Consider the following 26,964-nt stretch of genomic DNA (forward strand, 5'->3'; position numbering starts at 1 on the left):
TTCACAAGTTATAAAGCAGTACATGTCTCTGTCTCTTTCCCCCCCTCTTTATCTCTCTTCACTCTTGTCTCTATACAAATACAGTGTGTGTGTATGTGCTGTGAATTTCAACTTGAGGAGGAAATGGCTCTGCTTAAAAAGTTTTCTGCTTTGGCAATTACTCCTGTAAGTTATACTATTGAGTAAAACTGAAGACAAAGCAACTATATAATTAAAGTGTATATACTGTAACAGACATATTGGTCTGCTTCAAAATGCTCCTTTTGGACTTGATTTTTTTTTAATGTTTGTTTTTCTTGCTGGCGCCTGGAGCTTGTCCAATACCACTGCTGCTGGTGGGCTTTTTAGTTTGCTTGCTTAAAGATTAATGAGGGGAGGAGAGGGGAGAGAATCTCTGTGATTCTCTCTCTGAGAGAGAAAAACACTGTTCTGCACTTCTGTTGCTGGGAACTGAACTAGGGATCTCATTATTTGAGAGTCCAACTCATTCACAGCTTCACCTTCTGGGCCAAGGACTTAGCTTTTTAATTCTATGCTTAATTCTGTAAGGTTATATTAAAGAAATAGCCCTGATGTAGGAAAAAAATGATAACTATGAAGTTGCTCAACGTAACAGAAGCTTAGACTTCTAAATATAGGGCAACAGCTAGGTGCACTATGGAAAAGGTTTGAAGAAAACACAAGTTTTACTGTTATTTGTCACATCAGAGTGATGAGATTTTGGACAATTAACATATCTATATATTTTCTTTATACTGAAAAGCAAAAAACCTAGATCCATTTGATATCTCTAGTTACCACTAAGCTATAAGGCTAGTTCTATTAACAATATAAAAAGTCTTATCATTAGGCTCTAATGTAACACAAAGCACAAAGCAAAACCTAGACAGGCTAATAAAAGACACTTATAAGTTGTCTGGTTTAACCTAGAAACCAAAGAATAGATACCACATTGGCCCATTAAAGATGTCATCTAAATCTAACCCAAATCAGGGGCTACTGTTCTTCCCTAAGCATTTGGTTTCTCTGATGAAACCAATGACATTTAGTGCTTGAGTCACTGCCACCCGAGGTTTAGATTCAAAGAGAAAGAAATGCCTGTCTTCTAGGGATGGAAGCAATCCAACCCAATATCAGTACTTGTCTCCTATTCCCTTGGTTAAGATGGCCCTCTATCTCAAACTCCAGTAGTGAGTAAAGCTAGAAATAGCATACATGCTGCCATTATAGACATAGGGACTAATTTCTACAATCTAGGGGAGATAACCTGACATGACTGTAAGTTCCCCTCTGATACTTAAGGAATACTACAAAGTAGCTGCATAAGAGCATGCAGCAAACTTCTTTTGTAATAAATCACATTCTAGTATATAAAGAAAACTTCAGTTGGGGAAGTGGCTCAATGGATAGAGATCATTCCTTGCATTTTGTGTGGCACCAAAATTCCATGCCTGGCACTGAATACAACAGAGTGGTGCTCTGGTCTGCATCTCTCTCTCTCTCTCTCTCTCTGACTAAATAAATAAATCTTTAAAAAGTAGAAAGAAAACCTGCACTGGCTGAGTTCAGTTGGGTGGCTGCCTTAAATAACAGTACTTCCCATTCTCATGTAAAGATAAATTCAAGGATGGCATTTGGCCCTAACCACCATTCAGCCACAACTAGAAATATAAAAAGATCTGTGACTGTGAGTCTATAAATAACTTAAAATATAGGAAATGTAAAGACCTCTGGAGAAAAAAAGAAAAAAAGACAAAAACAATCCCAAATAGCAAGCTCACTTTTTCCACTAAACATTTTAACTAAAACTATTTTCCAGTGGGATGGAAAAGTTTGACATGACAAGTCTGGTAGCACAAGGCAAATAAATGCTGCACTGTAGCTGAAGGACTTAGACTCTTTTTGTTGGGTTTACATGATCACATACCAGAAACAAATAGCTTCTTTTTTTCCAGCTTACCAGAGATATAACTGACATAACAGAGTGCAAGCATATAAGCTTTTGATTTCATAGGTATATATTACAAAATGATTACTATTACAGTGTGGTTAATATTAGTTTATAACACTCCACATATCAATCACATATCATTTTTTTATTGTTGTAGTTATTGTTGTTATTGATGTCGTTGTTGGATAGGACAAAGAGAAATGGAGAGAGGAGGGGAAGACAGAGGGGAAAAGATAGACACCTACAGACCTGCTTCACCGCTTGTTAAGTGACTCCTCTGCAAGTGGGGAGTCGGGGGCTCGAACCGGGATCCTTATGGAAGAATTGTTTCATGATGAATGTTGTAGTTGTATTTAGAGAAGGTGAAACTAATATCAAAATAAACACTGAATATTAACATAATAGACCATACACAGTTTAAAATAAATGAAAAATATGGTCCACCAATCCAAAAAGTCTAAATGCTGGCAACATGAACAAAACAAGAATTTATAGATCCCTAATAATGGGACTAAACAAACCTGCTGATTTACACTATCAACAGCATAAACCTAACTTCCAGTAAGTGCCTAATCAGTGATATCTATTAGGATTATATACTCTGAGGAAAAAAAAAAAGAACATGTTTTCAAAGACCACCCAGGAATTCCTTGAAGAAATAATTCTTGATTCATCCACTGCAGATCACCACTATACCATAAAGCCTGTTCTCAAGAGAACTTAGCTGGTGAGATAACGCATCATACAATCATAGCTATGATAATTCTAAATGCAGTAGTCCTAAACCAGGGATGTACTGCTGTCTTCCAAGAGGCATCTGGCAATGTGTGAAGGCATTTCGTTGTTACAACTGAGGGAATATTACTGGAATCTAATAGGTAGAGGCCACAGATATTGCTAAAAAGCTGCAATGCACAAGACAACTTCACAAGTGAATTATCCTGACGGAAACATCACCTGTGCCAATGTTGAGAACCCCTGTTCTACTATCAGGAGAAAAAGGGAAGCACAAAATGCAGTAATTCTGGACTTCTACAGTTAGAATACCAATATGTACCAATATGTACCATCCAATGATTAGGGACGGGCTTGATTGTAGAAAATTTAATTGGACAATGGAGTTTTGGCTTCTTTGGGAATATGAAGTCAGCTAGAGGTAACATGATGAAGATGGTTATTTTTAAAATAGCAGTTTTTCTTGTAAAACTGAGTTTCCCCAATAAAAATTAAATTAAAAATAAAACAGTAGCCTGGGAGGTGGTACAATGGCTAGAGTTCTAAACTTACAAGCATGAAGTCCTGAGTTTGATCCTTGGCATAACATGTACCAGAGAGAAACGGTGGTTCTGTAGCATGTTCTCTCTCTCTCTCTCTCACTAATACATAAATCTTATAAAAAAAATAAAATCAGTCTGATTGTGGCTGGCAAGAAGCTGAAAAATAGGTACAAAAGCAAGGGTTGCACAAAGTAAAGGCACTGACAATAATTCAAATAGAAGACGAGGACTGGGTACATTGTGTTTTTGAAGGCCTCAGATTTCAGATCTTAGGGAGTTCAATTAAAATGAATTTTTAACTATGTGCTCCACAGAAGTGAAAGGAGGAAGTTTAAAAAAAAAAAACCCTATATATTTATTACTGAATAAAGACAGAGAAATTGAGAGGGAAGGAGTGAGAGACAGACACCGACAGCCCTGCTTCACCACTTGTGAAGCTTCCCCCCTGCAGGTAGGGACCAGAGGCTTGAACCCGGGTCTTTGCACACTATAATGTGTGCACTTAGCCAGGTGCGCCACTGCCTGCCCCCCTCCCTTAAAGTCTCAATCCTTAGTTTAAAAAAAATGCAACTAAACAAATGTATAAATGAGAAAAAAGATCACCCTAAAGCTAACAGCTAACCTCAAAGCAAAAAAAAGACTTGACTAAATTTTAACAATACCACCACTTGCCATCTGCATGACAGGTTGTGCTCAACAATGTACGTTCACAGCTACCAACTTACTTAAATTCCAGAGACATAAATTATGTCCACCGGATTGATGAAGTTATTTTTAAGGAAGGAAAATATAGGAAATCCTTATAGAAATGTCTTCATGCTGAATCTCAGCAACTCAGACACACTAATTGCCAGTCACAGAATAAAATCTGAACACTTTAGACCCACCACAACCTGGCAGCTATCTACCAATTTTTTTTCCCTCCTCCCTCTGGCCTTATCTTCTATCACAAACTCCAGGCTCCAGGCTTCACTAGACAATATAGCCCCTACCTTCCTCCATATCTTCACTCTTGCTGTCTTCTCTAATTGAGACCTTCTATATTAAATAACTGCTTGGGTGTGCAGCAACCGACTCAAACTCAAAATGTGTTTATTTTCTTTCTATGCAAACTTCCCAACCTATCCTTCTCTCACTCTCTTGATAAATGGTACCACTCAATTCCCAAAGCAAGAAAGCGAGCCAGTTTCCTACACTGTTTTTTTTTTTTAATATTTATTATTTAATCCCTTTTGTTGCCCTTGTTGTTTTATCGTTGTTGTTATTGATGTCGTTGTTGTCGGATAGGGCAGAGAGAAATGGAGAGAGGAGGGAAAGACAAAGAGGGGGAGGGAAAGACAAAGAGGGGGAAAGAAAGACACCTGCAGACCTGTTTCACCGCCTATGAAGCGACACCCCTGCAGGTGCGGAGCTGGAGGCTCCAACCGGGATCCTTACACCCGTCCTTGCGCTTTGAGCCACCTGCGCTTAACCTGCTGCGCTACCGCCCGACTCCCTCCTACACTATTTCTTCATTCCCACAATCACTCTCCAATTCTAAATATTCCATCTTTTTAATATGGCTCAAATTTGCTCCCTCCTCTCCTCACTGCTACTGTCTATAATGGTAGCTTCCAAACACCAGTCTACTTCCCCATTACGTCCCTTCCTACTGAACAGACTGAACTTTCAAAAACCTAAATTCCATCACATTATTTTCTCTCTGTTAAAAATCCTTCAAAACCTCCTCATGGCTTTTAGGGTAAGACCTAAGTTATTTAGTGTGGTTTACAAGGACCTTCAGTATTTGACTTCACCACTTCTATGTCCTCAACTTCTCCAAGCAACCCTGGAATTACAGGCACACTAAACTAGTCACCTTTCCATGACTCCATGGCCATGCACTTTTGCTCTGCCTGGAAATTCCTTTTCCTGTTTCAACATATGGTTAATAAAATTCTGCAAGATTTTGTCTTCCATTTCCTTTTCTGAGAATGCTAGAATGCTGGTTCAGGTATTCCTTCTCTTCTCTCATAGCCCTCTGTTTACAAAGCACCACAATATCATAAGCCATTATTGAATTTCTTGACTTCCTAAGAACAACTGTATTCTTGCTCATCAAAGCCAAATGTCTCAGTGCCTGACATGATATAGGATCGATAAATGCTTGGTAAATGATGAATGTACTGGGCCACCCCATTTTTTACTTGAACAGCGATCGCCCCACAGAGCTTCAACCAGTCTCTTGATACTGACTTCTGCATTAGTTCTCCCCCTCTTCATCAAGCTCTTCCGATTCATCCTCAACACTGATTTTAAACATTCAAACTCTGCTTCTGCAGAAGGAAAGTCCCTCAATCCCTTGTCACATATTTCACCAGCACCCGCTCGCTCTTCTTTCCCAATGTTCTGCGCATTTACAAGTACTCCTCAAGTATTCTAAACACCACTGGCCCCAGGAGGACAGGATCGAGCTTGGTTTTTCTTCCCCAAAACTACATCCCCTGGATATAACAGGATACCTAACGGAACAAACACAATAAATGTGTTATACCGAGTATGACCCTACGAGGTGAACTGAGATCTCCACTGAAAAGATGGGGAGAGAGAGAAGTGAGGCTCAGAGAACTTAAATAAAGCATCTACGACGACAGATACTTCGCAGCCTAGGAAGAGAACAAACCAACGAGTCACCTGATCTCAAGTGCGGAAGTTAGCAACACCTTCAATAAAGTTAACCTGACTTCAGAAGAACAGACTGTGCAGAAAGGGAAGGGTAACTTGAACACAAACCCACAGTCCTGCTCCCTCTTTTTAAAACCCTCCAGGCACGTCAAACACCGCATTCGAAAACAAAGTTTCCACGATGTGGGTATCCCTGCAACTGCCCTGCCCACTCGGAAGACCACTCGGAGACACAGCGAAGTTCTGGGGAAAGGAAGAGGGGCAGGATCTCAAGCGGAACTCTCTCTCGCTTCCGATCCTTTCCCTCACTAGCTCCACCCTGGACCAGCTGCTGCCCTCAACCTGCCCATCCGTGCAACGGGGACATGGTGGGGGGACAGGCAAGACTGCAAGGTCTTCAGAGGTTCCTTTCCGTCGAGGCACCTTAGGGATCGGGCGTCTGCTGAGGCTGACAGCCGGGACTGAGAAATTCAGCCGAGATGCTTCCACAGCAGAGCCAGGCTCGGTTGGTCACCCTGGCCCCACCTCAAGAGACCGCGCCCAGGATCCCGGGTCAGACGGAGGGCTTTCGCCTCGGGCCCCACAGAACAGTCCACCTCACGCATAAGAGCCACAAAGGCCATTCACAACGTCAGCAGCCAGGAGACCGCACTGTGGACCCCCCAGCCCCTGCCGTGCAGCACACCCTCACCTCAGAGCTCTGCCTCACCTCCCGACTGCGATCAGCCACTCTCCACTTCCGGCAAGAACCGCCCAGCAATCTTCGCGCGACCCACTTCCGGGCCCTCACTGGGCGCGGCACCCCCACCGGAAATGCACGGCCGCTGGAAACGCTAGGCTAGAGGGATGGGGGAGGAAATCTGGTCGCCCCGCTCGGCTCGTGACTCCGCCCCCCGTTTACCACGCCCGCAAGAGAGGGTCTTCGCGAGTCCCCGGGTGTGCGTAGAAAAAGCCCCGCCCCCAAGCGGGAGAGTTCTGGGGGGCGAGCTCAAAGATAGGCCGCGCCCCTCAATTGTCAGAGCCGGAATCTCGCTGGCCAATGAAGGAGCGGAGTTACTGGCTAAGCTCCACCTCCGGAGGAAGACGGCAGATGAGTGGCTGATTCTCCTATCAGTTTGGCCTCTAGCGGCAAAAGTCTGTCCCTTTGCTCGCGGGTTTCGCAGGGAGGGTACTCTGAGGGCGGGAACCCAGGGACCGTCAGCTTTCCGTGGGTGATTCAAGCTGAGCCCCGCCTCTCCCTGGGCGTGCTTTCCTCGATTTACCCGTAGGAGACTGGGGAAGCAGTTAATTGGTCAGAACAAATTTCTTGGGGAGTTGGCGGAGGCTGCGTATGGGGAGAGTGGGGTGCGGACGCGGTGGGGTCCAGCCGCCACCCGCTGGCCCTGCCGGGCACGGGAAGGTAGTAGCTCGCCTCACTTCCTGTTTGCTGGGCGCGCTGTGACCATAGATGGTCAGGTCTGGGGCTGCGCACGGCAGCCTCCGCCCTGCGGCTTTGGAGTCCTTCCTCCCAGAGCTCTGGGTGTGGCCCCCGTAATCAAATGAGCGGAATCAAAGGGGCTCCTGCCCGCCCTACTCCTGTAAAGCCCGGCGTCCGAGGCAGCTGTCCCCGCTCCCCCCACCCCAGGCTGGAAGTGCCCAGTCAGCTACCTCTCAGAGCTGGGGGTGTTCTCCGCAGGGACTGCAACCCGCTTCCATGCTGCCTGGGTACGGGGACCAGAGCTTTGTTCCCTCAAGGCTCACACTTTCCAACCGGTGATTATCCTCCCACAAAGATTTATTTACAGAAAAAAAAAAAAAATTGGAGAGTGCTGAGTGCTACTGTTCCTTCAGTTGAATGACTGTGACAGCTCCAAGCTTCAAGCTGAATGCAGGCGTTATAATGCCTGAGTAACTTTCTCAACACACGCAGTTCTTTTAAAATATTTATTTATTTATTTATTCCCTTTTGTTGCCCTTGTTGTTTTATTGTTGTAGTTATTATCGTTGTTATTGAGTCATCGTTGGATAGGACAGAGAGAAATGGAGAGAGGAGGGGAAGACAGAGAGGGGGAGAGAAAGATAGATACCCGCAGACCTGCTTCACCGCTTGTGAAATGACTCCCCTGCAGGTGGGGAGCGGCTCGAACCGGGATCCTTAAGCCTGTCCTTGCCCCACATGCGCTTAACCCGCTGCACGCAGTTCTTATAATAGCAGCTACCATTTGCTGTGAGCTGACTGCATGCCAGGCTTGTCCTGAGTGCTTCAAGCGCATTTTCATTTAACGCTAATAGGGACTCTCTATGGCAGGCACCATTAAAGTCTCCAGTTTCCAAAAGAGTAAGCTGAACAACAATGTGCCAAGGTCACAAATTGGCAATGTAAGAGCTGGAACGTTGAAGGTAACCCATCTACCTGACAGCAAATGCCATTAAGTGTTAACTCCTGTGATAGGTCCTACAGGAATCATTAGACACAGTGTTGAGGCAGCGATATTTCTGGATGAGATATCCTGGCTTTCAGTCCCAAACTGCAAGGTTTTACTTATCTGGTTTCTCTGATCCTGGTCATCTTCTCAATTTTCTGACTTCCAGTACGTTTAAAAGAAAAATGGCAACCTGATAAAAGGCCTAGCCTGTTTTTATATATTTACACCTAACAAAACATGATCACCCATACTTTCATTTTGTTTAGATATAACACTGAAAAGTTATATTTGAGTGTTTCATGTATGTGAAACCCAGGGCAAATGACCTCCCTGGCCCTAAATAATCAGTTCTACAGTTAGCACTTCTAAGTCTCTTTTTGGGTTAGAAACAAAATACCTGCGTCACACATAAATCTTAGAGGAGTGGAAGAGAGGGGAGACAGGGAGAATGGGAGTGAGGCAGACAAAGTTAGGTTAGGACAGGAAAACACAAGATAATTATATCATTGCCATGCAGTGAAATAGCACTAGGGGTGACTAAAAGGAACCGTTTAGGGTTGGCAGGATAGTTCAATTGGAAGGATGCTTGCTTTGCCATATGTTCCATCCACGTTTGAACCTCAAGTACACCAGAGTACTTCGGTGTCTCTCCCTCTCTGTCTCTGTCTTTCTTTTTAAAGATTTATTTATGCATGAGAAAGGGAAAGAGAACTGGAGAATCACTCAGCCACACAGGGTTTGAACTCAGGACCTCACAGTTGAAAGTCCAGTGTCTTATCGGCTATGCCATTTCCTGAGCCACATCTCTTTTTTGTACAAAGCCACATCTCTTTTTTGTACAAAAAAGTTGATCTGGAGCAGTGAAGCTCCAGTATTGGCCAATAATATAGCCATCGAAACATTGTTTTCTTTTTTCTCCCTTCCTTCCTTCCTTCCTTCCTTTCTTTTTTTTTTCTTGCTTCCAGGGTCATCATTGGGGTTCTATGCCTCCATGGCTCCACCTTCCCATTGGTTGTAATGAGAAACAGAACATGTTTAGTGAGTGCCTTGAATTCAGCATAGTCATTTCCTGAGCTGACGTGTGGATAGAAAATTGAACAGTAAACAAAAGTACAAAGTAACGGAGATAACAGTCTGTAACTGACTGAGGCAAAAGGTTCCTATAGGTAAGGAATGGGAGATAAGACCAAAAAATAAATGAGGCTGGTCAAGCTATGCCAGGCAAAAGGTAAAATATTAATGTGAAAGCAAGGAGGAGCTGGTTAGATTGCATTTTAGAAATACAACTCTAGCTGTGGTGTAGAGGATGAACATAAATGGGCAAAAGAGGTTGGGCGGGGGTGTAGAAACCTGTTACATCAGAAAAGGTAACAGCAACAAATGCTGGAGAGGGTGTGGGGTCAAAGGAACCCTCCTGCACTGCTGGTAGGAATTTAAATTGGTCCAACTTCTGTGGAGAACAGTCTGGAGAACTCTCCGAAGACTAGAAATGGACCTACCCTATGATCCTGGAATTCCTCTCTTGGGGATATAGCCTAAGGAACCCAACACATCCATCCAAAAAGATCTGTGTACACATATGTTCTTGGCAGCACAATTTGTAATAGCCAAAACCTGGAAGTAACCCAGGTGTCTAACAACAGATGAGTAGCTGAGCAAGTTGTGGTATATATACACAATGGAATACTACTCAGCTATAAGAAATAGTGACTTCACTGTTTTCAGCCGATCTTGGATAGACCTTGAAAAAATCATGTTGAGTGAAATAATTCAGAAACAGAAGGATGAATATGGGATGATCTCACTCTCAGGCAGAAGTTGAAAAACAAGATCAGAAGAGAAAACACAAGTAGTTGGTGTATTGCACCAAAGTAAAAGACTCTGGGGTAGGGGTGGGTGGGGGGGGAGAATACAGGTCCGAAAAGGATGACAGAGGACCTAGTGGGGGTTGTATTGTTATATGGAAACTGGGTAATGTTATGCATGTACAAACTATTGTATTTATTGTCGAATGTAAAACATTAATTCCCCAATAAAGAAATAATAATAAAAAAAGAAATAGAAGGAAAGAAAAAAGAAAGAAACCTGTTACAAGATAGGGACAAAGATGTAACAGGGCTATGATATGATGATAGGGAAATAGAGACAATATAAAAGACAACTTTCTTAGGGGTTAAAGGTTAAAGGAGGAAGACAAGTGGAAAAGGGATACTTTGAATATGGACCTTTAGATCTATTTCACTAGTGATAAATTTCCATTGACTATCACTTTTCTTTACTCGCAGATATCACAGTCCTAATCAAATTATTTTTTGTGCAGGACCTGGAAGATAGTATAATGGTAACACGAAGGACTTTCATACCTGAGGCTCTGAGGTCTCTGGTTCAATCCCAGGCTCCACTATAAGCCAAAACTGAACAATGCTGTGGTTAAAAAAAAAAAAAAAGTCATTTGTGCAGTCATCTTTTAATATTTTCACCCTCTACACATTCTTGGAGGTTAGAATTACTTACTAAAAATCTAGGCTTAGATTTCAAAATCCAGCTTGGGTAGAGAAAGAACAAGGAGTGCAATTAATCAATTACAAGCAAGTATTGTCCGGAAAGTCAGTTGAGTCTTACACATGACCTTTTTTTGTGTCTTTTGCCTGAATTTTATCACATTCCAATTCTGCAGATTCACTTTGTCTCTGAGGGTGCCACCCAAGATTCTTCCTTATCTCACAGTGTTTCAGACACAGCAGTCTGTCGGTTTATCTGGAGTGTTTCCCAGCCTGGCTCAGAGGATTGCCTGCAACTGTGCAGCCTGGATCAGAGCCTGTGTCCATTTGGACAGAGCTTACATTCCCCTGTTAGAAGGGACTCATGACAGACAACAATATATATGATCCTATCTTTCCTTTTTATATATATTTAGTTATTCCCTTTTGTTGCCTTTGCTGTTTTAATGTTGTAGTTATTATTGTTGTTGTATTGATGTCATTGTTGTTGGGTAGGACAGAGAGAAATGGAGAGAGGAGGGGGAGACAGAGAGAGGGAGAGAAAGATAGACACCTGCAGACCTGCTTCACTGCTTGTGAAGCGACTTCCCTGCAGGTGGGGAACCGGGGGCTCGAACCGGCATCTTTATGCCGGTCCTTGTGCTTTGTGCCATCTGATCCTATCTTTCTTCTCCTTGCTAGGACAGGGCTGTAGACTGTGGCCCGAGTTAGGGGGTCTCAGATTCAAAGACTGGAAGTTGGCAAGAGATATATGGGCAATACAATGTAGTGGCTGAGATGTGGCTTTCATGTCACTCTGACCTAAACATGAATCCCAGCAATGCTACGAATAACTGTGAGTGATCTCAGTCAAACCAGTTAACCGCAGAGATGAAGTTTCATGTCTGTCTTACTGGGTTAATATGATTAGGTGAGAAAAATTATAAAACACTTGAATGGGTAAATATTCAATAAGTATTGATAATCATTATTCAATACTGAAAATCTACTGTCTGTGTCCATGATGAAGGCAAGCAGAAAGCAAAATAAAGTCTGAAGTATCAACACACTGGATGGTGCAACCAGAATCACTACTACCTCACCCACTAAAAACGGCAACATAGAGGTTCCCCACAGTGTCCTTTGCTTCATATCACCTTTTTTTTTTTGAAGCTGCACTGCCCATCCACAGCTATATATATATATTTTTTGTCATTCTTTTGATTTCAGATAGGTAGAAAGAGATGGAGGGAGAGAGAGAGGGAGAGGGAGAGATCGAGCTATCATAGCACTGCTCTACCATCTGTGGAACTTCTCTGGTGACATGGTGCTCCTATGTATCGAGTACTAGGTAAGCTCTCTTCCATCCCCTATTACTGTCCTCTGATCCAAAGCCTGAGCTTGTGTCCTTGACTGCCAATAAAACTGGATAAATCTGGGTTCGAGTCCCCAGTCCCCACCTGCAGGGGAAAATCTTCAAATAGTGAAGCAGTGATTCAGGTGTGTTTCTCTCTCCCTCTCTATCCCCTCCTCTCCCTCTCGATTTCTCTGTTTCTATGCAATAAAAAAGACTAGATAAATCAGGAATATGACTGCTGTTGGCTGCAGATAACAGAAAGCTTGAGTGTTGTGACTTTTTTCCATTGTAAGTAGGCAGTTTAATATCTCTGTGGTTAACTTACCTTTGTAATTGCAAGTTGACTGTTGAAACCCAAGCCATGTGTCTAAGGAAAGAGAAAGGGGAAGCAGCAGCATCTGCAAGTGGGAAGTTAAAGTTCTCTAAGCAACTGCACAAAGCATACCCTGCTCTCTGTCTCACACCCAGAACCCACAGTCAATAAATACTTCATCTTCCTTGCTTTTCCAAAGGATACTACCAGGGTCTGCTTTTTTATTTTTTTATTTTAAGATTTACTTATTATTGGATAGAGACAGAAATCAAGAGAGGAAGAGGAGATAGAGAGATAGACACTTGCCACCCTGCCTCAGTGCATGTGGGGACCAGGGGCTTGAACCCAGGTCCTTGCTCACTGTAATGTGAGTACTCAACCAGTTGTACCACCTCCTTGCCCCATCAAAGTGCATGTCTTACAGTGTTTGAAAGGATTTCCAGAGGCACCAAGCCCCAGTTGCTCATAGCAGTGAAAGCCACTCATTGATGTTCTCTGTATTGACTGCTCAGCAACTCATTGGTCTCAGGGAACCCAAACTTTTCGGTTTTCAATGGAAGTGGCTGGCAATGCTATATGAGGAAAGTAAGAGCAGCTTTTGTGTTGCCCATATAAGATGCATTCTCTTTATTCGGACCTTGAGAGCTTGTTTGGAGGTTCTAGCAGGGGAACGCAGCTACTCCTATACCCTCCACGGAAGACCAGTCAGTCTCTATTTGAGGAAGACCGTCCTCTTTGACAGAGCACGCAGCTTTGGGAGGGACGCACATGGAGTGGTGAGGGAGGAAGGGGATACCCACCTAGCCAGCCAGATCAAATCAACTCTGGCAATCAGTGGAGGGACAGATATCGCAGCCAGAGCACATCCAGTATTCTCTTTATTTGGAATATTGCCCATATATGTGAAAGGGACAAGGGTGCTGAGTATCCAAAAGAATGAGAGATGTCTGTTCTAACACCCTCTGAGACTATTCAAGATAACCATATACTTCTGTCAGTATTTGAACTTCAAAAAATAAACCTAAATTCCTAACCAAAATAGCCTACTTTATGCTTAAATTGTCACTACATTCATTCCCTCAAACACCCAAAGAGACCCAACCAAAGGTTCTTTTTGTTTCTTCTTCTCTTTTTTTTTTTTATTATAGGGGAATTAATGTTTTACATTCAACAGTAAATACAATAGTTTGTACATGCATAACATTCCCCAGTTTCCCATATAACAAAACAACCCCCACTAGGTCCTCTGAATCCTTCTTGGACCTGTATTCTCCCCACCCACCCACCCCAGAGTCTGTTAGTTTGGTGCGATATGCCAATTCCATTTCAGGTTCTACTTCTGTTTTCTTTTCTGATCTTGTTTTTCAACTTCTGCCTGAGAGTGAGATCATCTCATATTCATCCTTCTGTTTCTGACTTATTTCACTCAACATGATTTTTTCAAGGTTCATCCAAGATCGGCTGAAAATGGCGAAGTCACCATGTTTTTTACAGCTGAGTGGTATTCCATTGTGTATATATACCACAACTTGCTCAGCCACTCATCTGTTGTTGGACACCTGGGTTACTTCCAGGTTTTGGCTATTACAAATTGTGCTGCCAAGAACATATGTGTACACAGATCTTTTTGAATGGGTGTGTTGGGTTCCTTAGGCTATATCCCCAAGAGAGGAATTGCAGGATCATAGGGTAGGTCCGTTTCTAGCCTTCTGAGAGTTCTCCAGACTGTTCTCCACAGAGGTTGGACCAATTTGCATTCCCACAAGCAGTGTAGGAGGGTTCCTTTGACCCCACACCCTCTCCAGCATTTGCTGCTGTTACCTTTTCTCATATATGACATTCTCACAGGAGTGAAGTGATATCTCATTGTTGTCTTTATTTGCATTTCTCTGACAATCAAAGAGTTGGAGCATTTTTTCATGTGTTTCTCAGCCTTTTGGATCTCTTCTATGGTGAATATTCTGTCCATGTCCTCCCCCCATTTTTGGATGGGGTTATTTGTTGTCTTGTTGTTGAGTCTGGCAAGCTCTTTATATATGTTGGTTGTTAAACTCTTGTCTGATGTATGGCATGTAAAGATCTTCTCCCATTCTGTGAGGGGTCTCTTGGTTTGGGTAGTGGTTTCTTTTGCTGTGAAGCTTTTTAATTTGATGTAGTCCCATAGGTTTATGCTTGCCTTAGTTTTCTTTGTAATTGGATTTGTTTCATTGAAGATGTCTTTGAAATTTATACGGAAAAGAGTTCTGCCAATATTTTCTTCTAAGTATCTGATAGATTGTGGTCTAACATCCAAGTCCTTGATCCACTTGGAATTTACTTTTGTATTTGGTGAAATACAGTGGTTCAGTTTCATTCTTCTGCATGTTTCCAGCCATTGTTTCCAACACCATTTGTTGAAGAGACTCTGCTTTCCCCATTTAATAGTCTGAGCCCCTTTGTCAAATATTAGATGTCCTTAGGTGTGGGGGTCTTTCTTCTTTTTTTCAGTTCGGTAGGACAGATATAAATTGAGAGGGGAGAGGGAGAGAGAAAATCACCTGTAGATGTACTACACTGACAGTGAAGCGTCCCCACCATCTCTGGATTATGTTGGTGCAGGGGACTAAACCTGGGACCTCTGGTTATTTAGGCATGAAAGTCTGTTATACTACCAATAGTCCTGTCTTCTTGGTCTCTTTTAAGATTTATTTATTTATGAGAGGAAGAGAAGTTTGGGAAACAGTTTAGTGGATAAAACAGCCTTGGATTCTCAAACTTGACATCTATTACACACAGAGAAAGAGAGAGAAGGAGGAGGAGGAGATGGAGAAGGGAGAGAGAGAGGAAGGGAAGGGAGAAGAGAAGAGAGAAAAGAGGGAAGGGAAAGGAAGAGGAGAGAAGAGGAGAGGAGAGAGAGGAGAGGAAAAGAGGTATGGGAAGGGAAGAGGAGAAGACAAGGGAAGGGAAGGGAAGGGAAGGGAAGGGAAGGGAAGAGGAGAAGAGAAGGGAAGGGAAGGGAAGGGAAGGGAAGGGAAGGGAAGGGAAGGGAAGGGAAGGGAAGGGAAGGGAAGGGAAGAGGGAAGGGAAAAGGGAAGGGAAGGGAAGGGAAGGGAAGGGAAGGGAAGGGAAGGGGAGAAGAGAAGGGAAGGGAAGGGAAGGGAAGGGAAGGGAAGGGAAGGGAAAAGGGAAGGGAAGGGAAGGGAAGGGAAGGGAAGGGAAGGGAAGGGAAGGGAAGGGAAGGGAAGGGAAGAGGAGAAGAGAAGGGAAGGGAAGGGAAGGGAAGGGAAGGGAAGGGAAGGGAAGGGAAGGGAAGAGGAGAAGAGAAGGGAAGGGAAGGGAAGGGAAGGGAAGGGAAGGGAAGGGAAGGGAAGGGAAAGAAAAAGGGAAGGGAAGGGAAGGGAAGGGAAGGGAAGGGAAGGGAAGGGAAGGGAAGGGAAGAGGAGAAGAGAAGGGAAGGGAAGGGAAGGGAAGGGAAGGGAAGGGAAGGGAAGGGAAGGGGAGAAGAGAAGGGAAGGGAAGGGAAGGGAAGGGAAGGGAAGGGAAGGGAAGGGAAGGGAAGGGAAGGGAAGGGAAGGGAAGGGAAGGGAAGGGAAGGGAAGGGAAGGGGAGAGGAGAAGAGAAGGGAAGGGAAGGGAAGGGAAGGGAAGGGAAGGGAAGGGAAGGGAAGGGAAGGGAAGGGAAGGGAAGGGAAGGGAAGGGAAGGGAAGGGAAGGAAAGAGAAAGGAAAGGAAGAGAGAAGAAGGAAGGGGAGGGGAGGGAAGGGAAGGGAAGGGAAGGGAAACCAGAGTAGTACTCAACTCTGGCACAAGAGATGTCAGAAATTGAACCTATTTCCTCTGGGGTCTCAGGCATACACATTTTGTGATCTAACAGGCTGAGATATCTTTGTGGCCCTCACTGACTAGAACTTAATTATATATCACCTTGATGGGGCTACAACTGAATTTCCCTTCCTCCCTTCCTTCCTTCCTTCCTTCCTTCCTTCCTTCCTTCCTTCCTTCCTTCCTTTTAGATATTACTTTAAAAAAGCTTTTAAAAATATTTACTTCCTTTTGTTGCCCTTGTTGTTTTATTGTTGTAATTATTATTGTTGTCATCATTGATGTCGTCATTGTTGGATAGGACAGAGAGAAATGGAGAGAGGAGGGGAAGACAGAGAGGAGGAGAGAAAGATAGACACCTGCAGACCTGCTTCACCGCCTGTGAAGCGACTCCCCTGCAGGTGGGGAGCTGGGGGCTCGAGCCGGGATCCTTATGCCAGTCTTTGTGCTTTGCGCCATGTGCACTTAACCTGCTGCACTACCACCCGATTCCCTTGATATTACTTTTTAATTGTATTTATTTTGGATAGAGACAAAGAAATTGAATGAGAAATGAGAGAGAAAGAGAGAAGGGGGCACTACAGCATTGTTTTACTACTCATGAAGCTTCCTTGCGCGTGCCCCCCCCCCCACTTCCGCAAGTGGGACTTGAACCTGGCCCTATAACTGAGGTTTCTATAGGCAACCCAAATTTACATTCTTGGGAGATTAGATGTTTGATAGCCCTGTCTATATAATGTTCCCATAGTTTTCTTCACTAAACCTGGCAGGAGTAGGAGATATTCTAGGAAACCTCTGAATTATATCCATAATACTCCCTTGATTACATGACAGCTCTCTTGCTTTGACACCAGAGTAGGTTCATTTACCGCAGGCAACCATAATAAGCAGGTACATGCAAGTAAAGTTTGATAATAGGCTTGTGGGGAATAAAAGCCTTGATTTATAGAATGTACCAAATTCTTTAGTGAAGTGTTCCCACCATAGCCAATTTTAAACTACCAATGTTCTATCACTGATAGAGTTGAAAAAAAAAATGTACTGTAGTATGAGGCAAGTATAAACCTATGGGACTACATCAAATTAAAAAGCTTCTTCACAGCAAAAGAAACCACTACCCAAACCAAGAGACCCCTCACAGAATGGGAGAAGATCTTTACATGTCATACATCAGATAAGAGTTTAATAACCAACATATATAAAGAGCTTGCCAGACCCAACAACAAGACAACAAATAACCCCATCCAAAAATGGGGGGAGGACTTGGACAGAATATTCACCACAGAAGAGATCCAAAAGGCTGAGAAACACATGAAAAAATGCTCCAACTCTTTGATTGTCAGAGAAATGCAAATAAAGACTATGAGATATCACTTCTCTCCTGTGAGAATGTCATACATCAGAAAAGGTAACAGCAACAAATGCTGGAGAGGGTGTGGGGTCAAAGGAACCCTCCTACACTGCTTGTGGGAATGCAAATTGGTCCAACCTCTGTGGAGAACAGTCTGGAGAACTCTCAGAAGGCTAGAAATGGACCTACCCTATGACCCTGCAATTCCCCTCCTGGGGATATATCCTAAGGAACCCAACACATCCATCCAAAAAGATCTGTGTACACATATGTTCTTGGCAGCACAATTTGTAATAGCCAAAACTTGGAAGCAACCCAGGTGTCCAACAACAGATGAGTGGCTGAGCAAGTTGTGGTATATATACACAATGGAATACTACTCAACTGTAAAAAATGGTGACTTCACCGTTTTCAGCCGATCTTGGATGGACCTTGAAAAAATCATGTTGAGTGAAATAAGTCAGAAACAGAAGGATGAATACGGGATGATCTCACTCTCAGGCCGAAGTTGAAAAACAAGATTAGAAAAGAAAACACAAGTCGAACCTGAAATGGAATTGGAGTATTACACCAAAGTAAAAGACTCTGGGGTGGGTGGGTGGGTGGGGAGAATACAGGTCCATGAAAAATGATGAATTAAATAGTGGGGGTTGTATTGTTAAATGGGAATCTGGGGAATGTTATGCATGTAAAAAAAAAAAAAGAAGTAGAAACGCAAAGCAGAAATTGACTGAGTTTGGAGTATGGCACCAAAGTAAGAAAGCAGAAGTACACTAGAGTTTGCAGTGAGTACCTCCCTAATACTTCCTCTCCACTTTTCCAAGTTTTGGGTCCAGGATTGCTCAACAATTTGTTTGGCTTTGTATGTTAACTCTCTTTTCAGTCACCAGGTTCCAGATGCCATCAGGATGCCGGCCAGACTTCCCTGGATTGAAGACCCCACCAATGTGTCCTGGAGCTCAGCTTCCCCAGAGCCCCACAAAAAAAAAAAAAAAAGAAAAAAAGAAAAAATCATGTTGAGTGAAATAAATCAGAAACAGAAGGATGAATATGGGATGATCTCACTCTCAGGCCGAAGTTGAAAAATAAGATTAGAAAAGAAAACACAAGTCGAACCTGAAATGGAATTGGAGTATTACACCAAAGTAAAAGACTCTGGGGTGGGTGGGTGGGTGGGTGGGGAGAATACAGGTCCATGAAGGATGATAAATGACATAGTGGGGGTTGTATTGTTAAATGGGAAACTGGGGAATGTTATGCATGTACAAACTATTGTATTTACTGTTGAATGTAAAACATTAATTCCCCAATAAAGAAATAAATTAAAAAAAAAAAGAAAAAAGAAAAAAAAAGTACTGTAGTATGGAGGATAATAGCTCTCTAGAGATATTTGCACCCTAATTTCTCTAACCTATGAATATGCTACCTTAAATGGCAACAGGGCCTTTGCAGATTTAATCATACTAAAAAAAAAAAAAAGCTTAAAATGAAATTATCTGGGTGGTTGTTCACCAACTGGCAGGACAAGGCTAAACTGGCAAATAGAAGCCTTACTTTCCAATCCAAAGGAGCCATTTTTATGTCTTCTTAAAAATAAGAGGGGGTGGAGGTAGATAGCAAAATGGTTATGATAAGAAATGCTCATGGCTGAGGCTCAAGAGTCCCAGGTTCAACCTCCTATACCACCATAAGCTAGAGCTGAGCTGTGTTCTGGTAAAAATAAATTAAAAAATGAGGGCGAAGGGGTGGAGATTTGACAAGATAGCTCACTTGGGTAATATACCTGCTTTGTCATATGCATGATCTAGGTTTGAACCTGGCCCACACTACACCTAGGAGGAAGCCTAGGTACTGTAATGTCTTTCTGTCTCTGCATGGATGACTGAAAAGTTGACCTGGATTGGTGAAGTCCTAGAGACTACAACTATTTTATTTTATTTTATTTTGTTTTATTTTATTTTACCAGAACAGTGTTCAGCTCTGGTTTATAGGGTGCGGGGGGATTGAACCTGGGACTTTGGAGCCTCAGGCATGAAAAGTCTGTTTGCATAACCATTATGCTATCTACCCCCACCCACTACAAGTTATTGTTATGTAAATCATTGTGTGTGGGTGAGAGAAAGAGAGAGAGAAAGAGAGAAGCTAGAACACCATTTGCATATGTGGCTCCAGGGATCAAGCAAGAACCTCAGACGTGAAGTCCTGTGCTCTACCAGCTGAGCCACCATTTTCATGTCTTGTTGTGGAAGCATTCCTCCATGGACAAGACAACTTGTGAATAGTCATACTTCAGAATCACAGAGACGGGAAGATAAATATTCAGTTAGTTGGTCTGGGGAGACAGCATAATGGATCTGCATAAACTTTCATGCTTAAGGCAACAAAGGTCCCACATTCAAATCCCAGCACCACCATAAGCCAGAGTTGAGCAATGCTCTGTTAAAAATAAATTCGTTTTAATAATAATTAGGTATCCCTGGGGGTGGTGCAGTGACTGGAGCACTGGGCTTGAGAGTATAAGGTCCCAAATTCAATCCCCAGCATCAGGATTATACTCTGGTTTTCTCTCTCCCTCCCTCCTTTTCTCTCTTGTTTAATAAATAGTTTTAAAAAAATTTTTTTTTAGGGGAGAGGATAGTGTGTTAGGTGGTTTAGTGTATAAAGTGTTGTACTCTTCAAGCTTGAGGTACTGCATTTGATCCCCAGCACTGCATGTACCAGAGTGATGCTCTTGTTCTCTCTCCCTCGCTTTCTCATAAATCTTTAAATAAAACAGTAAAAAGGGATAATAATTTAGGTATAATTGAATTGCCACACCAAATTTTTCCTTTTCCTCTGGGATCTATTTTCTGCAAGTCCCATGCTTTAAATCTTGAATTATTTCTCCAGTCAGGACTCTATTTTAGCTACAAGTTACAAGACACCACACAGTTACTTTTGTGCTCACTGACCCACCTTTCTGCCACCCAACAGTCCCAGGCTTTCATTGCTTCAGCCTAATGCCTCTTGCTTTCAGCTCATAAGGTGTTGGTGCCTCATTGCACAGCCCTTTTGACAGGTGAAATTGTTGGCTAAAAAATGTGTGGGAGTTAATCAGCAATGAGGAGAACTTTGACCAGTGAAGGCCAGGAGCTGATCAATAAATACTCTTCTTTCCCTTGGTTGGCAGTTAAGAGGTATTTTCTACAATGCCTTGGAATATCTTTGGGGGGCCATGCTCCAACCTGTGACCTTTTCCTCTCTCGTCCTCTTACTGGTTTTTTTAGATTACTTTTTTATTTTTTAGATTGATAGAGAGAGAGATAGAGAAATAGGGAGGTAGGTAGATAGATTCTATAGCACCAAAGCTTCTCTCAATGTGTGTGTGGGGGGGGGCTAGGCTCAAAGTGCATGCCAAAGCAGCACACTAGCCAAGTGAGCTATTTCACCGGTTTAATATTAAAGACAATGTATTTAAGAGGTCAGGTGGTGACACACCTGACTAGGTGCACACATTATCACATGCGGGGACCCTGGTTTAAGACTATGGTCCCCGCGGGGCCAGGCTGTGGTGCACCTGGTTAAGTGCACACATTACAGTGTGCAAGGACACAGGTTCAAGCCCCTGGTCCCCACCTGTAGGGGGAAAGCTTCACAAGTGGTAAAGCAGGGCTTCAGGTGCCTCTCTGTCTCTCTCCCTCACTATCTCCCCCTTCCTCTCTCAATTTCTCTCTGTCCCTATTCAATAAATAAATAAATAAATAAATAAATGTAAAAAAAGACTCTGGTCCCCACCGGCAGGGGAAATAAGTTTCATGAGCAGTGAAGCAGGGCTGCAGGTGCGTCTCTTTTTTCCCTTCTCAATCTCCACCCCCCCCCCTTTTCCTCAATTTCTATGTCCTATCAAGGAAGAAGAAAAGGGAAAAGTATGTTTTAATGAGGAGAAGCAGAACATTACTCTGGCATATGTGATACTGGGAATTGAATTCAGGACCTTGAAAGCCTAACACTTAAATCTTTTTCAGCACCTATCTGACTGCTCCTGATTTACTCTTCCCAGTCTCAATTTATGTTTCTTGGGATCACTTCTGAACATGAACTACTTTGCATACCATTTCTCAGGCTCTAATTCTGGGAGAAATTAAGTCTAGAATATGTGGTAGTAGAAGTGACCCTAGAAAATAACACTGAGGTTTTGGATTAGTAAGCAATGAGAACCCCATTTCTGGTTCTAAGTGGAGTGATGCTAACCTATGACATGCGGTAGTCACATTATGACCAAATTTTTTAAAAAAATTATTGATTGATTCATTGCCTCCAGGGTTATAGCTAGGGCTAAGTGCCTGCACTACTGTTCCTGGAGGCCATTTTTACCCTGTTGTTGCCCTTGTTTATCGTTGTTATTGTTGTTGCTGTCATCGTTGTTGGATAGGACAGAGAGAAATGGAGAGAGGCGGGGAAGGCAGAGGGGGAGAGAAAGACACCTGCAGACCTGCTTCACCGCCTGTGCTGCAGACGGGGAGCCGGGGGGGGGCTCCAACTGGGATACTTAAGCAGGTTCTTGAACTTTGCGCCATATGTGCTTAACCTGCTGTGCTACTGCCCAGCCCACTATGACCAAATTTTTTTTTCGTTTTTATTTTATTATTGGATAGAGACAGAGAAATTGAGAACTGGGAGAAGAGGGAAAGAGAGACAGAGAAACCTGCAGCCATTCTTCACCACTTGTGAAGCTTTCCCCCTGCAGATGGGGACCAAAGGCTTGAATCTGTGTCCCCATGCACTATAATGTGTGTGCTTAACCAGGTACACCACTGCCTGGTCCCCCATGACTAAAATTCTTACCAGTGATATATTAGAATAAGGTGTAAGGTTAGTAGAATAACTTAGTTGGATAGGCTAGTGCACTGCTTTGCAATGTGTGAGATTCGGGTTGGAGCCTGGACCCCACTGCATTGCAGATTTCAGTCCTATGGTCTCATGTTTATTCCCTTTCTCTCTGTGTCTTTTTGCCTCTCAGTCTCTATCTAATAATAAAATATGTAGGGGGCTGGGCGGTAGGACAGCAGGTTAAGGGCACATGGCGCAAAGCACAAGGACCAGTGTAAGGATCCCAATTGGATCCCTCAGCCCCTCACCTGCGGCAGGGGGTGGGGGTGTGGGGTGTGGGGGGTTGGTGTGTGGGGGGTTGGTGTGTGGGGGGTTGGGGTGTCTTTACAAGCTGTGAAGCAGGTCTGCAGGTGTCTTTCCTCCTCTCTGCCTTCCCCTCCTCTCTTGATTTCTCTCTGTCCTATCCAACAGTAACAATGGCTATAACAACAACAGAAATCACAAGGGAACAAGGGCAACAAAATGGGAAAAATAGCTTCCAGGAGCAGTGGATTTGTAGTGCTGGCACCGAGCCCCAGTGATAATCCTGGAGGCAAATATATATATATTACAAAAATAAAATAAAATAAGTTGTGGAAAGACAGCAAAGGTGGGGGTAGATAGCATAATGGTTGTCCAAAGAGACTTTCATGCCTGAGGCTCTGAAGTCCCAGGTTCAGTTCCTGAACCACCACAAGCCAGAGCTGAGCAATGCTCTGGTAAAAAACAAACAAACAAAACTGCTAAAAAATAAATGATAATAAAATACTTTTAAAAGAAAGGCTTTTGAATAGTTAAAAAAAAGTGACAGTGTAGGGTGACATTTGAATAACCTGGAACAATGGTGTTATAAGAATTACAGTGTTGGGAGTCGGGCGGTAAGGCAGTGGGTTAAGCACAGACTGCGCAAAGCGCAAGGACCCAAGCAAGGAACACGGTTCAAGCCCCCGGCTCCCCACATGCAGGGGGGGGGGTCGCTTCACAGGCGGTGAAGCAGGTCTGTGGTGCCTTTCTCTTCCCCTCTGTCTTCCCCTCCTCTCTCCATTTCTCTCTGTCCTATCCAACAACGACAACAATGAAACAACAAGGGCAACAAAATGGAATAAATAAATATTTAAAAAAAATAAGAATTACAGTGTTGGGGCTGGGAAGACAGCATAATAGTTATGCAAAAGATTTTCATGCCTGAGAGGCGCTGAAGTTCAATCCCCAGCACCACCATAAATCAGAGCAGTACTCTGGTCTCTCTCTGTATCTTTATTTATTTTTTTAGATTTTATTTATTAGTGACAAAGATAGGAGGAGAGGAAGAAAGAACCAGACATCATTCTGGTACATGTGCTACTGGGGATTGAACTCAGGACCTCATGATTAAAAGTCCAATGTTTTATTCACTGCTCTACTTCCCGGACCACTTCTCTCTGAGTCTCCCTCTCTTTTGTTAAAAAAAAAAAAAAAAGGAATAAAGTGTTGCAGATGTTAGCAGGTGTCTTGGACACAAGCATATCAAGGTAAGAAACATACATTCAAGTCAGCTATCAACCAGCCCTCACTTGAACGAAGACTGAGCTACTTCTTCACTTCTTCATAGGTCATCTCTCTCTTTTACTGATTTCTCTGCCACACGTGACAGTTTGAAGATGTTTTAGTTTAGTTTCTGTTTTCCTTTATTCTTTCTAACATTGAACTGCCTTTGTCTTATACCTGTAGTTAAAACCTTTACCCCACTATCTCTCTGCTGTGTTACCTCTCTTGTTAAGGTAGGTTCTTGAAAATACCGCAAATTCACTCACTTTGGACAGTATGCCAGTAAATCACCACAAGATGGCAGTCTTGTTAACTTTGGCTGCACTGAAACTAGTCATTCATTCCTTACAGGAGGGATAGGAAGGTCTTCTAAAAAGACTATGTTTAGGACTGGGGAAATGCGCAGTGATAGCACACAGGACTTGTCTGTGAGAGGTGTTAAGTTTGATTCCTGATACCATATCATGCCAGAGATGATGGGTATACTGGTCTCTTTCTCATGAAAGTAAATAACTCTTAAAAAATATTTTAATCTTGGACTGGTCAATGATGCACACCTTAGAGTACACATATCACAATGCACAAAGATCTGAATTGAAGTACTTGGTGCTCATGGGTACAGGGAAAGCTTCATAAGCAGTGAAGCAGTGCTACAGGTGTCTCTCCTCTAACTCCCTCCTTTACTCTTGATTTCTGTCTCCAACAAGTAAACTATTTTTTAAAAAATTTCAATCTTGTTTATTTAACATTTGCTGAAATCTTTCTCAATACCAAGTCTTTTAAAAATATATCAGCATGATTTTTTATTTAATTTATTGATTTCCCTTTTGTTGCCCTTGGTTTTTTTTTATTGTTGCTGTAGTTATTATTGTTGTTGTTATTGATGTCATTGTTATTAGATATAGGACAGAGAGAAATCGAGAGAGGAGGGGAAGACAGAGTGGGGGAGAGAAAGACAGGCACCTACAGACCTGCTTCACCACCTGTGAAGCAACACCCCTGCAGGTGGGGAGCCGGGGGGCTCCAACCAGGACCCTTACCTAGGTCTTGGAGATTTGAGCCTCCTGCACTTAGCCTGCTCCGCTACTGCCTGACTCCCAGCATGACTGTTTTATTTTTTAAAATATATATTTGTAGCAGCACAGGAGGTGATGCAGTGAGTAGTGTTAGACACTTAAGTATGAGGTACTAAGTTTGATCCCCTGCAGTGTGGGCTAGGGAGGTAACATAATGGCTATACAAAAAGACACCTGAGGCCTCAAAGATTCCAGATTCAATGATTAGCACCACCATAAGCTGGCACTGAGCAGTGCTCTCTGGTTTAGGGGCTAAAAAACTTCCCCACTAGTACATATGCTAGAGAGTAATGCTCTTGTTCTCTCTCTCTCTTTCTCATAAATAAATCTTTAAAAAAAAATTACAAAACGTTGAGTATAAATACTTTGCAATCAGACAGGTCTGTAAAATAGTGGATTCTGTAGGTACCACTAACTTACAAATCTGTCAGAAAAACTCAGAGAAAAATGTCTAAGAATCCTTATTGCTGGTATGCACTTCTTACAAAAGCAAACTTTTGCAAATGGAATTTTCCTGTTTTTTTTATTTTTAAAATTGTATATTTGTAACAAAGTATGTTGAAAAGTGAAGAACAACAAAATCACTTTGCAAGCTAGAAAACTGTTGAAAAATGGTTAACTTTCTGGGAATCAAGATCACAATCTGAAACTGGTTTTTCTGATTCCAAAGCCAATTCTCTATTATATAAGCAAATCTCAAACTGCAACTGTATTATTTAGGTTTTCTTCTTTCCTTTTGATTTTAATTGCAAGTAACAGAAAAGCGACATGAGTCAGTTTGACAATAGCACAGCTAAGCCTTTGGGTGTGTCTTGTAGAAACCTAAGCAGAAACTCTGGCTTAAAAGAGAAAATAGAGCTGGGAACTACAAAGTCTTTAAGGCTTGAGGCAGTAGGGACAGAAAAATGGAGAGAGGAAAAGAAAAGAGAAAACTGAAGAGGTCTAAGAAATGAAGCTTGACCTCCAACCCCATTCAGTTAGAATAGCCCTATTTAAAAATAGATTTTACATATTGGGCCCCCTGCAAGGTTTTGTTTGAAAAAAATAAGGACTTGGATCAGGAGATAACTTATTTGGCAGGGTGCTCACTTTGGTACATGCATAGCTTGGGTCTGAGTGCCACAACACCAAGGCAAACTTCAGTGCCCTAGTGACTTTCTCTTATCTGAAAAAAGAATGTGGAAAAAAAAATGTTGCCTTGGTAATAATGAAATTGAGCATGCTCAAGGCTACAGCATGGGTAACAGGGAAAAAGAAAGACACATATGGTTTAGACATATAAGGCAATGTTTTCATTTGCTAGTGTAGTATGTGAAGTCATTCCCTCATTGTTGCACATATAAAGGCTTTTGTATTTTACAAATTGATATTGTATCAGCTAGCATATCAGGTCACAGAGTACTTGCATTTCCTCAGCTCCGCACAGCTCTCCTTAGTGAAGAAAGCAAAGGGGAGGTGTTCAAAGACTTGGAATACTTGGGCCTTCCTTGATTGTCAATGAGGACAAAGAGATCTAGTGAGCATCTAACTACATGTCAAGCACTACTGGGCATTGTGGATATATGAGTGAACACAAAAGCACAGTCTGTCATCACAGAACTAGCCATATGTGGGGAAGATGGTTATGGTAAGTGATCACAAGAATCATAAAGTACTGTCACACAGAAGTTCAGTAGGTTAAGGAAACACAACGGAGTAAACTGACTTAATCTGGAGAGATTAGAGCAGGCTGCTCTGAGGAAATGCTATTTCGTCAGAAACGTAATGGCTGAGTATGAGTCAGTCAGATAAAGAGAATGGAGAAAAGCTGTATGAGAAGAGAGGGGGGGAAATGACCTCCGGGTCAGGCAGTGGCGCACTGGGTTAAGCACACATAGTAAAAATGTGATGATCTATGGGTAAGAGAAAACCCAGC

The 26,964-nt window shown here is 42.7% G+C and overlaps 1 protein-coding gene across 2 annotated transcripts in view; it reads right to left on the reverse strand.

Moving 5' to 3' along the window:
• CAP1 (cyclase associated actin cytoskeleton regulatory protein 1) overlaps positions 1–6,749 on the reverse strand; it is a 36,223-nt gene extending 29,474 nt beyond the window's left edge. The window contains exon 1 of one of the 2 annotated variants that reach the window (XM_016190001.2): positions 6,602–6,749. The gene's annotated coding sequence lies outside the window, so the exon portion shown is untranslated. Of the gene's footprint in view, positions 1–6,583 lie in introns of both variants that reach the window. The other variant, XM_007527079.3, reaches the window with a different exon arrangement.
• Positions 6,750–26,964: the final 20,215 nt, after the last annotated feature.

The sequence above is a fragment of the Erinaceus europaeus genome, chromosome 13, assembly GCF_950295315.1.
Source record: "Erinaceus europaeus chromosome 13, mEriEur2.1, whole genome shotgun sequence".
Taxonomy (NCBI): Eukaryota; Metazoa; Chordata; class Mammalia; order Eulipotyphla; family Erinaceidae; genus Erinaceus; species Erinaceus europaeus.